Raw genomic sequence first — 16,040 nt, 5'->3', positions numbered from 1 at the left:
ACATCTCTTTTACTCTACAGCTAGGGCTTTTACCAGCAAGCCTTTCAGCCTCTACTGTGTACTAACAACAGAAAGGATAAAAGCAGGAGTTCGCCTTTAATACTTGCAATAATAATGCAGTAATCATGAATACACATGGAAAGTTGCAGAAATTATTAAAATAGACTCAACATTGAGAAATATTCATTAAGAGATTTCATGTCAAAGCAAAGGTACTCTTGAGGACCAATATGTTTTAGAATTCAGTATCTGTCAGATTTTAGGAAGAAAATGGGTACATATACCATATATTATGACACCCTTCCAGCAGGATCTGGATAGCACCCCATTATCAAAAAGATTAATATTCCTGTAGTGAAGTATATGAATATTCAGACAGAATATAAAAGTCACACATCATTTGAGTAGTTTCATTGCTAAGTGAGTTCAGCTCAGGTTAGGTTTCAAGTTTCAAAAATACTTCCTCCTCTCATTGCTTTTTGGATTTCATAATCACAGGTAAGGAACATGGGCTCTACTATGTCCTACCTCACCAGGTGAGGGAAATACTAATGATAAACTGACTGATCCATTTACCAGAACTGACTTTCCACTAACAGAGCAAAGACACCATATATGCCAAGTGTGTCCCATATGCTCAGCATGAGTTTGTTTCCTGCTTTGTGACTCAATTTCCATCCATATGTTACTCAACTGAATTTAAAAGTAGGTCATGAAAATGAAATACAGGTCAGACTACTAAAATCCCGGTAAGCTATTAAGTAATTCATGTGTGACTGTTCCAGTTCAGTGCTAAAACTACTGTTAACTTTCAACTGTTACATTTAACTTATGAATAAACAATTGAGAAAATTAGGAGGTACTATAGATACATTTTTAGCCCCTGAAATTCACCCACCACTGTACCACTAAGGTCCATCCCATTCGGGTTAAAGACATTTGTCGCCATACTATGACTTTGACAATGGACTTGAAATAAACATTCGACACATTAAAATTCAGCCAACAATCATCTCTGCTCCGTAACTATATGAACCTGTGGACTGATTTAATGTGTCATTATCTGTCATTTGTTGAGGAGCCTCTAGACCTGGACCCAACATATTTTAAAACTACAGATAAATCTGCAAGTAAGCATACAGTTGCAAATAAAAATTAACCACTGAATCTCTTAGATCATTATACTCTAGTATGGCACCGATATTTTTCTTTCCACTTCTGTGTCCGTCTCTTTTTATCTTCAGTCTTCTTCAATTCTAAAATTGGGAATTTTTTCCCATTAGATGTCCACATGATTCATAGTTTTAAATGTTTAGATATATTGGCCTTGGTCTTCAGGAGAGTTATTGATTAAATATTGCTAAGAACTAGGGAAAATAGTAAAAAACTAAAAAGAAAGTAGGCATAATTGTTTTTGGAAAAGATTTTGGCACAATTGTTTTCCTTTAATTCTAATTCTTTCAGAAGTTCATGTAGCGTCAGGAAGAGGCTGCCACCCTTCTGTATAGAAATGTACAAAAGTAGCTAATTAGATACAAAACAGAAAAAACATAATACCTATGAAAAGGGTAAATGGCAGATGGTTAAGTGTTATCTAAGTTTTACAAGTATTACTATTAACCACCAAAATTATTTCTTTCTTAAAGGAACATAGTGTGGAATAAAAATAGCATATATTTTAGAAACTGCCCCTTGACCTGCATAAATTGCAAAATAAATATATGTACCTACCCCTTCAACAGCTCCAATACAGTAACTCATTTAACAGTGTAAATTAGTTCACCCACTTTCTGGCTCCACCAGGCCTTTCCTGCCTTTTCCAGTACCCATATGAAGAATGGATTCCAAATTAAATTCAAGCTACTTTTTAGCAAATCAGTAACTCTACAATTTACTTACATGGGTATTTTAGGGAGCACTTTGGGACAGACTACTAGATCAATGGGAATCTTATAATAAAATGTATTAATCAAGCTCTTTGATTATTTAGATGAAATAATTGATGGCCAAAAGTGTACCACTTTGCTTAAGGGCTCACACTCACCAGTGGCAGAGCCCACCTGGAAGCCAAGATGTCTTACTGCTTCCCTGGGGCTCTTTCCCACAGGCTCTCTCAGATCCTGTTTCATGTGTTGGATCACATCACATGGGTAGAACCTTTTGTAAAATAACAGTGGCTAAGTCCTCAGTCTTCCACATTGAGCTCTTCAATTTCCTCATCTCAATCCTACATTTATGCTTTCCTGATTTTATGAGATTTTAACTCACATTTTCTCAAAAGCATTTCAAAAGCTATATTGCAATTATTGTTTCTGCTATTTGTCTGAATTTGACCGAATAATTTGCACAGCTATGAGAATAAAAGGTCCAGAAAAAATACCCACAAGATAAGTGAACTCACTATCTATCTGCTAAAAAGATCCCAGTGAGAGAAAAAGATGATAAAGAACAAATAGTCCTTGGAGTAGAGAGTTCTCATTAGGAGACCAGTTACAGCTCCAAACAGAACAGGCAAGATGCTGCCCAAAGCGAGAGTTCTCTGTACCTCTCACCAAAACTATTTCCGTGACAAGCTTCAGATAAGCAAAGAGAACAGTGGGAAGTGAGTTCTCTTTGAGCAAGAAAAGAACTCTATACATTGCTTATTACGCCAAACTATATTATTTGTATTACTTAAAAGAACACGACAGTACTACAGTGTAAAACAGTGTAATGGCCGGCAAACAAGTGTTTGCTCGGGTGTTTGCTCAGAGTCGCCACTCCTTGGACACCGGAGGCCATACCATGACACTGTTCGCACAGTGGAAGGGTCAGTGCAATGGGTCCACTTCGACTGCCAGGTAACTGGGTTCAGACTGAGAGGTAATCACATGATCTCCTTTAGAAGACAGAATCAACTTTAAGAACCATCCTATAATCACCATAAATGGGGGTCTGGGTATTTATTTTATTTCACTATTTATTACATGCTTTCTTGAGTACTGTATACAGTTTGGTATTTACAAGTGAAATCCCATACCAAGCTGCAACACCTCAAAAGAAGAACAAGACATCTTACCTGCCTAGAGCATTCTTTGTCTGAATTTTTAGTCTTCATCTACTCCTACCATATAATGTTTTGTGCCATTGCCAAGATTCCAAGATATGATTATAAAAATAGTGGAAATAAATTACATGTTTAAAAAGGTACAATCTTACCAATAGGCTTTCAATTTGTTACTAAGTGTACAGAGGCTGGGGGAACAGATTTATGATGGTCATTTATGTGAAACATTATTTCATATTCAAGCCCAGTACCTTCTCAAAGCTGCGAGAGCAGATGCCGTTGCTCTAGAAGGACATCAGCTTTGGCCTTTATTTAACCTGGAGTGAATCAGTGGGGAACTCTAAGGCATTATGTGTAAAAAAGTATCTTGAAAAACATAACAGGCATAATTTTAATTATTGTATGTATTATGCACAACTTGTCTCCAGAAAAAAAAGGTGTCAGACAACTCATAAGTTTAAAAATGATAAAAACAGAGGATTAAAGCAGAAGCCTTGGAAGAGTATGCACTAAATAACTCTGAGCCTCCTGGCAGCTAAAGCAAAAGTGAAATTCAAGATGTTTTTTTCTTCTTTTCCTTTTGTCTGATGAAAGAAAGTATACAGACTCACATGAAAAGGTAGATGTTTCTTTCTCTGGTATTAAATCATAAGAGGAATTATATATAAATGCCAAAATAATTGATATTGACTATCACAATAGACAAAACTCACCTGCAGTTGTTTCATACACTACAGAAGCATTCTTCTCAGTAGCTTTTCTTAAAGTGGAAAAAATTAAGGATGCAAAATTAATTCATGAGCTTCATTGTCTCAGAAAACTAAATTAGTGGAACTGAGCATTTCACAATCTCTTGTTTGAACTTAATTCAAGGATTTAGCTTGGAAAAATTAGAAGAGCCTTTCTGAAAGTGTGATTTGAAGATCCGATTATTTGAGGTTCCTTTTCAAAAGTCGAAGATTTTGGGATCACACTCTAAAACTACTGAATCAAAATTTCAGATATGGATCTCAGGAATCTCTATTGTAAGTAAGTTATCCTGGTCAACTGCATGCATGTGGTACTGATTATTAATAATCTCTTAGCATCAAACCCACCCGTCTGTGTTGGGCCTTGTGATGCTGAAGCCGGGTCTCTGTAATCACACTTGTTGCCGCCCGGTTCAGTGTTAGGTTCTGCCGATAGGGGGCACTAGGGAGAGAAGAGAAAGTAGGAGGAAGACGCTGGACCGCGCTCCCAGTGCGCTTGCTCTTCTGTCAGCGTCACCCAGATGCGGCTCTTCTCCCCAGCAGTTGGTTCCAGTTTCCACTTGGGTTCCATCTCACCCAACAACCCCCCTGGCGTTCCGTCAGAGCACCGGCATCTTCTGAAGTCAGGGCTTCAGCCCCAGTGGGCTCTCCTCTGAGTTTCTGAGACACCAGCTCCAGACAGGCAGCTTCCTCACCGCAGAGGTCCCCACGCTTCTAGGTGCCAAGAGCCACCCAGGCCTACACCACCGCCACCACCCGGTTAGTGGTGCCAACCGCTCCTGGCAGTTACTCTCTCTGTTAGCTTTGTTTCTGCCCTCTCAGTCCTCCAATTCCTGTATAACCGATATAACCAATTCCCTATATAAATCGTCTCTTAGAAGAATTGGTGTGGTTTCTTTTATCCTGACTAGGACCCTGACTTATATAAACGTTCAAGTTTGAGTTCTAGTACCTGGAATATTAAGGAGACATTTCCCTTGCCAAGGGATCTCTCAGTTATCAGTTGTTTAAACTCTTCCGTTGTACCAGTAAATAAAACACTGGTACCAAGAGTTTCAGCTACTACATTTTATTGCCTTACAAATTTTTCAGAAGCTTTGAGTTCCAGATGAGCACATAATAAAGGCGAAATTGTTATCAAAAATGAAAAATTGTTTTCTTAGCACCCAGATTCAGAGCTACTTCAGTTCTATACAGGAGTGGCCTACTTACAAGCCTATAAGCAGAACAAAAATTTTTCCCAGAAAATATTTTTATTCTTCTTAAGGGCTTCCAGAGGAAGCATTACTTGCATATCTGCAAGACAAAGACCAAACTTTGGCCTTATATTTAAAGCCACCCATGACGTTAAACCTACACAATTCGTCAAGCTCATTTCAATTATACTTATTAGGGTGCTGCTTCCCCCTGAGCTAGTTGTTCTCTGCCACATCTTGTGTATGGATTCCTGCTCCCTACCTTGGCTCAGGTAGTTCTTGCTGCCTGGGGGTCCCCACTGAATATACAGATACATAGAGCAGGGCACATAATGCGAACTCAGCACATGTTGGGCCTGGCTTCCGCTGCCTTCCTCAGGACCATTCTGTTTTGAACTGCCATGGCAGTTACCTTATGTATGCTTTTTACACACAGCACATGTTTCCTTGTGAACTGCTTGGATACACACACACACACACACACACACACACACACACACACACATATATATATATATACACATATATATATATATAGTCTTCCCTTCCAGATTATAAATTATATAAGGACAAGCCATATGTCATATACCCTTGTATCACCACAGTGCCTCACAGACTTTGCATAAAACAGTGACCAACAAATATTTGTTGAATGAATGAATGCCCTCTGGATGGCCATCTACTTTTTTATGAGTCATTCCTTTCTCCTCTACTATACTGTAGATATCTCAAATTCTTTTGCAAATATAGAGGATATGAATAATATCCAATATGCCTTATACTAATGTCTACAGTGTTATAAGACAATTTTTACATTTAGATCTGCATAATACTTTCCATACATTAGCTGTTTAAATTTCGGTGCCAACTCCATGGAACCATTTTCCACTGTTATTAGCCAAGGAAACTAAAGCTCCAAGAACCTAAGCGACCTTGTCCAAGGTCACGTATTCCTGGAATTTGACAAGGGCTCTTTTCACACACATTGATGGTCTCTTGGAAAGTTAGCACGTAGACAGGATGAGGACAGTGATGAGCGCACATGACAGATTGCTCTTCTTCCTCTGCAGAGACTCGCTTCAACACCAGGAACAACCTGAAAGGAGTGACTCACAATTCCCAGCAGCATTGCCAGTTCATGTGCTATGATCCTGTTCCTGACAAGTATAATAATGATCATCCAGAGAGTCAGATTTCTGCTGGATTTAGAAAAGCATCTTTGTTCATGTAAGGAGCCAGCGGGTTGGTGAGAACACTGCAGCTCTTGAATGATTTCCATCCACCCCTTCATCCCAGCCAGGAGCACAGCTATGAGAGAAGAAAGGCATCCGGCAGAAGGGTAAGTATGACTTCCTCGTGTCCCCCTCTTTCCCATCTTGAAGCTAGAGTGGTCACTGGGTAACCCAGTCCTGTACATGGGTTTCATAAAGCCTAGTGAGCCACTGAAAATTTCAAACACATTAGCAACATAGAAGGGAACAGTGCAGATAGTTCCAGCCCGCTGAATTTATCTCCCACTCCTGTTCAGCTCTCTGAAAATAAGATGAATATACCCCTTTGGTGGCACTCTCCACAGAGGATTTGTAGTGAAGAACATGTTTTACAAAAATATTTGTTAGTAACTTTACAGAGCTTTCAAATAATTTTGACAGGCACTCAGGTTCTCTGGAATCTCAAAAAATATTATAATTAGTATCTACTCTTTCTAATATTTGATACATAAGATGGCCTTAATGCAAGACAAGTATTAGATTATTACAAAGATCAAATCTGGTAAAGCATAATTTCCTACATCAGTCAAGTAGATAAGGTCTCTCAAACTTTTAGGCAAAAGGATTTGCCCACATCGATTTGCCTTTCTCACCCTGCCTGCCCTCCTTTGCTCCCCCTCTTGCCCCTTCTGCCACCTTTTCCTTCCTACCTCTCTCCCTGGTAACCGTCCCCCTTTTTTCTCCATCTGCGGAGCAGGGGCTTAGCCTTTTAAGAAATTGCCTTGTTTGCTGCACTTCTCTAAAGGCTGGTCTGAGGAGCCAATTCTGTTTGCATAAAACAAAAGTCAGCACCCAGAAAGTTGCTTGAACCAAGGGTAGAGGGAAAGAGTTATGAATTTCACAGTCCTGGGCACCCAAGTTCATGCTGTCAGCAGAGACCTAGGTTCGTTTTTCGGAGTAATCGCTCATCCACTGACATCCTACTGGTAAGGTATATGCTCGTGAGGAGTCAGCAGGAAATATCAGAGGACTAAAAATTATAAACTAAGCGTAAAATATGTCTGCAGTTACTGCTAAGTTAGCATTTCCACTAGAGAAACATTGCGTTTTCTCATATAAATGATATAATTTGGCTTTTCACCATTATAGATACCTTTATAGGATTATGAATGATATTTCACTTTCTTACAAAAAGAAAATTATAATCATGAAAAAATTAACTGTTGCTGGAGACAAGGCAAGGATAATAACAGTATAGATTCCTGAAAGGAGCAGATAGGAAAGTCAGTCCAAACAAAACTGGCAGAAGGAAGCCAAATTGGAACCATGCAAAATGATGTCATGCTGAAATGCAATCATTAAAACAGCCGTAAGGTTAATTTACTTAATACTCTTTTTCATCCACTGAAGTCAGCAGATTATCCCAAGGTGAAGAAAAGATATAGGTGTATTATCCTTGTAAGAGGAGAGCTGTGGGACACAGCTACAAACAAAGCCAGCTTTAGAAAATGGCACAAAGACTACATATTGAATTTATATGGTATTACTGAAAGGCAGCCAGGAGAGGTTTTCCCTGCCTTTTATTCCCAAGTCTACAGTTAAAATGGATGGGCCAAAAAGATGCTACAGGTTACGTTGAAGACTCAGGCACCCAGACACAAATGGTTGCCTCATTCAGTCACACAGGCTGCTCACTGCACAACTCCAGGGGGTGCCATTCATATGGACTATGACATGAAAAGAAACCCCTCAATCTGTGAGATGGAGGCCCTTCTGTGATAAACCACTGGAGTCATATAGAATAAGAGAAAAAAGCAGGATATAAAATTATATATAAAGTATGATAGTGATTCTTTCTCAAATAAAACATATACATAGAAAAATAACCAGAAGAAATTATACCAATATAACAAAATTTCTGGAAGTATGTATGTATTTACTCTCTCCTATTCCTAATTTTATTTTCACATTGAATACATTAGCAGCTTTTTAATAAATTTAGTAGTAACTTAAAATATCCAAATTGAAACTATTTGTGGTTTCAATGTTTTAAAGTGTCCAAGATGTAATGATTAGAATGGTTTCCACACAGATGGAAAATCCTTTAGAAAAACTGGGCACATTTTGTCTTCATGTGTTTACATTTCAAACTGGTTCTGCATTTTAAATTACTCAAAAAACATATAAGGATTAGCTTTGCTTACAAAAGACCTGATTCTATTTTAAACGGTGAAGAGCTTGCATGCTCCATATCCAAAAGTAAGCAGGTTTCAAGTATAATTCCCTCTGCTCCAGTGTTCCCTCAATCTCTTGGGTTGGCTTTGGTCTAGAACTGAGACCTGTCAGCAGCAACTATGGCCACATGATTTCCCTGCCCACAGCCAATGCAGAGAGGGACTGTCCACCCCTAAACCAATCACAGGCAAGAGAAGGGGACTGGCTTAGACGGATCAGGATCTACCCTAGGCCAAGGATCACTCTATCACTGCTACACAGTAGGAAGTGGGTGGAATCAAGCACAAATACAGGTTTTGTAAGACCTGGAACTTACACAGTCTGGGGATTTTCTTTAAGTAAAACAATTTTTTAAAAATACAAATTTATTATGGAAATGGACATTTACGTAGAATAGAAAAAATATATAAACTTTGAAAATATGCGAATGCCACAGATATCACAAAATCCAGAAAAAGGTGCATAGTGTTTTTATTAATTAATTTCCTGACACATCCCTATTACACCTTCTTCTACATTTTTTAGGCTGTATTCTCTTTGCCTCTTCACATAACAATTATGTAGTAGTTAATAAAGAATAAAGAGAAATAGAATTCAGTCATCTAGCATATATAGTTCAAAATAATTTTCATTATTGATCATTTCAAAAACTTTCTTTTGGCATCCATCCCAAGTCAAGTTGTTATCAATGATGACATACAATTTTCAGGAACATTATCAAATTTGGGTAGACCTCTCTTAAGTTCTTTTTTTCACATACAGTTATTTAATTTGTAAGAGTTTTCCACAGTCCAGCTTCCGGGCCCCTACCTCTCAAATCTCCTCCAGCGCCCACATCCCACCAGCACAAGGCGCTACAGGACCTGCCCGTGGCTCCATGAGTATGGCTCTAAGCACAGTGCACAACAGGACGGTTTCTGGAAGCCATTTCTACACCAAGGCAGCTATGGGAGTAATTGTAAACCAAGTAAATACATGCCATAAACCCAAACAAAAACACTCCCTATTCACCACCCTCTTGATTGGATCTTAAAAATGGCCTTAAGTCACTGCATATCACCCAATGGAAAGGCAAGTGTGGTGGAAAGGAAGTCAGAGAGTGAAACAAAGATCAGTCCTAACTAATGAGTTAAAATATCCCATTGCTACAAATGTTACCAAAACATATGACCATGTTAAATCGGTGTCCAGGTCCCATAAATTGCATTCTATTTGGGAACAAGCTATCAAAAAATATTGTCTGGAAAAAATGGGATAATACACAATAGGTGTTTTGTTATAGTGATCAAATTATATCTGCTTATTACTTAATTAGGAAATTTATTACCTTCCTGATGTGAGCCTACCTCCAATAGCACACAGGAGGAGGAAGAAGATGCAGGACTATTATCACCAGACCGTGCCTCTGAAGAATTACTGCTCAGATGCGAGCATCAAAATCTATTAGCATCCACTTTCTCCTTTAAAATACTCAAGAAATTAAAAGAAAACAATGAAGTAAATACATTTTGCCATTAATATCTTGATTTCATATTATGTACATTAATTACATGAAAAAATAAAGGCTGGCATGTGGCTATTTGAAAGAGTTGGGCTGGGGATTCATACTCACATTGGGCAAGGTTTGCCTACCAAACTATACAGCATGCATTGTTTCCTCTTGGATACGAGGCCACTTAACATTTTCAACACTTGGGTGGTCGATGGACTAGAGCGCATGATGATTACATATACAGATAATAGAAACTGGAATAAGTACTTATTACTTTAGAGGGCAGGAGTGGAATTCTAAATGACCTTTCAAAGCTGGAAAAGGAACCACATAAATAGATTGATGAGCAGTTGTATTGAGAAATGTGTGGGGAAGTACACTAAGGAATTTTTTTAACTACACAAAATGTAGCAAATTCTTGCACAAACGTTTTTTGAATGCAGAAACCACCATCCATCACAAATTGAATACATGTCAGTAAGTACAGAAATTACATTTTTAAAAATGCTTCATTTGGAGGTGGTTTAACAACAGTGTAATTGGAAGGAAACAGAAAAATAATACATTTTGCCACTACATCTGATACCTTGCAGTCTCTCCTGGGTTGCAGTATTCTAACCTGGGAGAAAATGGCTTCCTGATGGCATTTTACTAGAGAGCTTCTGCATCTGATAAGATTTCTCTCCACTGAGTGGAAGGAATGTCAAAGCAGAGAAATGGAGGGTCTAAAAATTGGGGTCTAAGTCAGTTCAACCACTACTTATAAAACATTTATATATAGCATTGCATCAAATACTATAGAGCAATAAGATATAAACAGGACATGATGTCTGTGGGCAAAGGAGGATTTGAAAGGATTAAAAACAGCAATATGCACTTTCTTAAGTGGATAGTAAATAAGTTTCACTTATTCCATAACTAAAATTAATGGCTTTTGTCAATTATGTGTCATTAATATTTCTCAAAGGTTAATATTATGAGATAAATTGAATGTTAATACAAATATGGAAATATTTATAAAATAAGTCTGATATGCAGAGTGACACCACAAACACCCTTAGAGTAGCTGTGATGAGTTAGTCACAAGGACTGTGCCCCACACATACCAAAGGATTAGAAAGCTGGACATCCTTCCAGGGCATTATGGCTAGTTAAAAATCTACAGATGCTTATTTTTGGCACAGGTCATTTTATTACTCTGCTTTTCTGATATATGAAAGCCAGTCACAAAGGTTTAAGGACATCTCATTAACTTCGCTGAAGGAGGGAAATATATAAAAAGATAGGATCAAAAGAGTGGAATTAGAAAACCTCTGAACAAGGAACTCCATGGGAAGCAAATCACCGTTTATATTTTATCCACACTATTTTATCCAGTTTTAAAGATAATTGATGAATGAAGTACAGTGTTTCCCCACTGAAACATATGTGTGAGCTGTGTTTCATCCTCAAGGATTATAATGCTTTAAAGAAATTTCCTACTCTGTCAAAAAGAGGATCACTCCAAGAAAAGGCAACCTTCATTATTATTTATATATCATTTCTTTAAAAATAGTAATAATAAATTTAATGTTTAAGGATATAAAGCATTTTTGATAGTCTTAGCAGTATTAGGCCTTTTTGTAGCTTCAAATTTAAGAGACTTAAATTTTCTTTTGAGGAAATTCTCTGTGACTGTAACTCCCAGGATTGGTGTTACTACTTTAGGTGGAATTTTTTAAACTGTATTTCCACATAATTATAAAACGTCACATATAAAATGAGCTGGAGTGCTTTTGGTGGGGGAGGATGGAATGGGAGTAAGGATTGGGAATTAAGGGAAATAGTTTTAAAAAAAAACTAAAAGAAGAAGATCCTTCATGGACCGATAATGATAAAGTGGAATGAATTAGGAATTATTCTTTTAAAAATATTTGTAAAGTACTTATAAAAAGTATTTTTTAAAAGGAGGGTGGCAAGACAGTATTTCAAGGGTGGGACAAAAGTCACCTAACAGTGATTTTTTTAGTTTTCACTAGAGCAGCAATTCTCAAAATGTGGTCCCTGGACCAGCAGCATAAGCATGCCCTGGGAACCTGTTAGAAACATAAATTATCAGGTCCCATCCCAGAAACTTTGAACCAGAAACTCAGGGGTGGGGCCCGGTATTAATGAAGCCCTAAAACCCTACAGGTGCTTCTAATGCCTGAAAAAGGTGGAGAACCATACCAGTAAAACTTCAGAGCTTTTAAAACCACCAATGCTGACTGATGCCAGTCCCAGACCAATTAAATCAGAATCTCTGGGGATGCAGCATTGCATTAACATGCCTTTTAACACTCCCCAAGTGTTTCCCAAAGTCAGGCAGAATATCATTGCCTCAGAGAGCCCCTCTTCACCCCAGAGGAAGGAGCCACAAGGCTGAGCTCCCAACAGATTAGCTGAATTAGTTGAATTCAATCTCCTTTGACAGGATTAGTTGAATCTTCAACTAGTTTCTTTTACTTCTTTTTCAATGAAAAATTTTAAAAGAAATGTAAAAACAAGATAATCTTTTATTAAATAGAGTCAGAACCCCCCAAAAGCCCCTTAATTTCAGCTGGGCATAAAAAAGGGTTAAACATGGTACATATTAATCATCTCCAATTTGGTTAAGTTTGGTATATAATACATTTGAAGATGTATTTATTATTATCTTTAGTGGTAACAGTAATTAGGTTTTAAAGTAATCAATTATATTAAAAAATAAAACCACAAGCTGAGTACAGTCAGCCAGAATTGTTTCATTCTCTTTAAATCCATTAACACCTGTGTCAGTCCATCCTAACCCTGAGGGAATAGGGACCCTACAGATTCATTTTTGTGCCTGTGGAAGGGGACAGGGAGGACTACCATCCTGACCTGTGGCGCTGGGTGAGGATTACCTCGGCTGCCAAGAATCTAGAGAAAGGGCCAGGGCCGTAGTGAAGGGGAGGGTGAGAGGGTTCCTGCCATAGGAACACAGGCAGGCCCAGGCAGGGGTTTAAAGGAACAAAAAGCGGATATGGTGTCACAGATAAATCTCTCACCTGCATTCATCAGAGTTTACCCGAGGCTAGCCCTGTACAGCCAAATGGAGATTAGTCAGATATAAAGATAAATTATCTCTGAAAGTATTTTGCACAATATTGGGGAAACTTTAAAAAATTTGCTGACATTAAATGTACATGCAAATTTCCAGCACTTATCTCAGCAGGGTTGTGCCCAATCATCACCATTAAATATTCTTCAGAACATGAGCCAGGGTATTCACCAGTAGGGAAATGACATGTTGTTCAAGAGACGGTGTTCCCCAGGTTTCCAGCAGGGAGATGGCATCAAGAGAAGGAGACAGATATCTTTTTAGCACTTATTATTTAATTCTCTAAACTATCATTTGGGAATGAATTGCAGATAAGGTGCCCTTAACTCCTAGTGTCCTAAAACTTCAGAGTCCTAAAAACCAAGAATGAGAACATTCTTTCACATAACTGCAGTACAATGATTAAAATCAGGAAATTAGCACTGATAACAATAATATTAGCTAATCCACAGGCATTTGTATTTCTCCAATAGTTCCAATAATATTGTTTATAGTAAAAGAAAATCACAGGTCATAGACTGTATTCAGTTGTCATGACGTGTCATGTTTGAGTACTTTTTAAATTTCTAGCTCAAAATGTTCTAGACTCATTTTGAATGTTCCCAGCCCCAGCCCTGGAAACAGAGAAGCCTGTTGCCTTTTAGAAGAGAATTCTCTTTAGAAACCAAAATCTGGACATCAGGTGCCCTTGAAATCCAGTCTGATATCCTAAGCTTTCCCATGTTCCGTATTTGGAACTCCCCTTTTCTGACAGTGAAAAGCCTGGTTCCATTATACAAAATATATTTACTTATTTTCTTATTCAATAATATTCAGAAAATAGTTCCAGAGTTCTAACCCATACTTCTAAGATAATCAAACCTTCTAACCACAGTCCAATATTTATTTGGAGTTTTTTGTATTTAGGAAGCATTCTTGAGGTCTTCCCACATAACCCTGGTTTCCCTGCTGCCACAGATTCATGTCTCCAACTGACTCCTGACAGTGATTCATTTAATAAGTGATCCAAAGTCTTTTAAGACTTCTAAGCATTATGGATTGAAATTGTGATTAAAGAAAGATTTTCAAGATAGTGCCAGAATTTTTTTAAGTTTTGGATTAAAGTAGTAGTAGTTGATTTTCCCCCTTTTTTCTGTCAAAAACTTTGAGGACCCTCTTCCGCTAGGCACCTGCTCTGCCCTACTCAGATGCTAAGACTGATCACACTTACACAGTGCCCTCAGGAGTTACAGACTAGTGGGAGCGAGGACAGGACAGCCAGGTGTCTTTCTGCTACAGCACGCCTCAAGGTTACCTCCCTTCTTGCTCTCCAGTACCATTTAAAAAGCCACAAATTCAACATAAGGTTTTCTTGCTTAAAACTATTTAAGGCTTCCCATTCTCTCTGGATGCTTTTCATATTCCCTAGCATGGAATACAAAAATTCTTTCACAATCAGGGACTTGTTTATCCCACCATGCTCTCCCCATTTCTGTCTCGTCCCCTCTCCCATTTTCCCAGACCCACTTCTCTTCCACAACTCAGGCTTGAAGTCGGACATCCTCAGGAAAGCCCTCTTTGAATCCTCAGTCTCCGATTCCCCGCCCTGATTTCCCTTAGCCCTTGTATTTCCCCTATTAAGGCCATTTCTGTGTTACTGTTAATCCGTTTGCCCAGCGACTATTTGTTAAACTGCAGTGTTTCATGGTGCTTAAAAGACAGAACCTGCAACCGGACAACCAGGTTTCGGCTTGAGCTTCTGCGCCACCGTTCTCTCAACTGTGAAGAGAAGAAATCCGAAAACCTACCTCATGGGGTTGTTGTAAGGATTAAATGAGTGAATGTATAGAAAGGGCTTAGAGAGGTGCAGGGCACCCATCAAACGCTGCAGACATAGAACTCGCGCGTGCCACCTTCCCAGAGACAGACTCTCAGTTTCCTCATTTGTCTCCATCAGACTGAGCTACGTGGAGCCTCCTACCCTGTCTTCTCCTTCCTTGTATTCCCGTCACCTAACACAGCCCAGGGCACAGAAAAGGTTCACTGAATATTAATTTTGTTAATTAATATAAACACACTCCTAATTTAATTATTGTGACAAGATTTAAAGGCGTAAATAAAGATTTTTACATTGGGAAGTAGGAATCACAGAGATAATCCACATGATTGATTTTTTAATCCAAAACAAAGGGACTTGAGGGCCCCTCCAGGATTGCTACTGAGAAGTGTGAAAAGAAAGTTCCTTTAGAGATAACTCGATCAACCCTCTACCCGGAAGGAAAGGCCTGCCCCCTCCCCAGGAGGATAAAAGGAGCTGAGAGAGGCTGAGGTGATCCATCTGGGCAGCCGAGAGGCAAGCTACCAAGTGTGGAACTTTCTTTGGATAAACCGAACCGACCCCGAGAGAGCACGGCGGCAGAGAAGGTGGGTAGAACACCCAGGACCTGTGTCCAAGGGCTGGGAAGTCGAGCTCCTCAAGCCTTCAAAACTGTTAACCATGGTTCTCTCCGTTGTTGCATTTGGGGTGCCAGTGTGGATGGGGAGGTTGTTTGTAAATTTACTGATTTTGTTTGACTTTTAGAACTGTGTGCATAATTTCTTTTTTATTAAAAAAGTTCCAATTTCTTAAGAAGTAATCTGGATCCCCCATGTACAGAATACAAATGTGAAAATATTCTGCAGACCAAATATCAGGTGAGTCGGTAAGACAAATTTTGGACATCAGGCCTATCCCAGATGATTGGGGAAACTGTGGTCACACAATTTATAATCTGATCATCAAAAGATGTTGAAGTCGGAACCCACATCCAGTAATGCTATGCTATGTAGTAATGTAATATCTGGTCACTGGAAAGCTTAAAAATCCATATTTTTTAATAATTAAAAAATCAGTCAATCTCGTAATTGAAAAGTGAACCATAAATCTTTTTCAATAACCTGAAGTTAATATTGCTTTGGGAATCTAATTGGATATGTATAGTTGATCATAATTACCTTGGCCTTTTAAAAAAGTGTTGATAGTTTAAGATTGC

General features: G+C 38.5%; 2 long non-coding RNA genes across 5 annotated transcripts in view; one reads left to right on the top strand and one right to left on the bottom strand.

The window, feature by feature from the left end:
• LOC140846705 (uncharacterized) overlaps positions 1-16,040 on the bottom strand; it is a 111,729-nt gene that overhangs the window by 81,998 nt on the left and 13,691 nt on the right. The window contains exon 2 of one of the 4 annotated variants that reach the window (XR_012126099.1): positions 3,760-3,806. The exons of the other annotated variants lie outside the window; for them this stretch is intronic. This is a non-coding gene — a long non-coding RNA (uncharacterized lncRNA). The remainder of the gene's footprint in view (positions 1-3,759; positions 3,807-16,040) is intronic. 4 annotated transcript variants of the gene reach the window in all.
• Positions 3,888-14,959, top strand: LOC140846706 (uncharacterized). Its single transcript, XR_012126100.1, has 3 exons — positions 3,888-4,554; positions 6,062-6,330; positions 9,753-14,959. It is a non-coding gene; the product is annotated as an uncharacterized lncRNA (long non-coding RNA).

The sequence above is a fragment of the Manis javanica genome, chromosome 16 (assembly GCF_040802235.1).
Source record: "Manis javanica isolate MJ-LG chromosome 16, MJ_LKY, whole genome shotgun sequence".
NCBI classification, from domain to species: Eukaryota; Metazoa; Chordata; class Mammalia; order Pholidota; family Manidae; genus Manis; species Manis javanica.
Note: the sequence above shows the minus strand (reverse complement) of the source record. Positions and strands in the feature narration are given on the sequence as shown.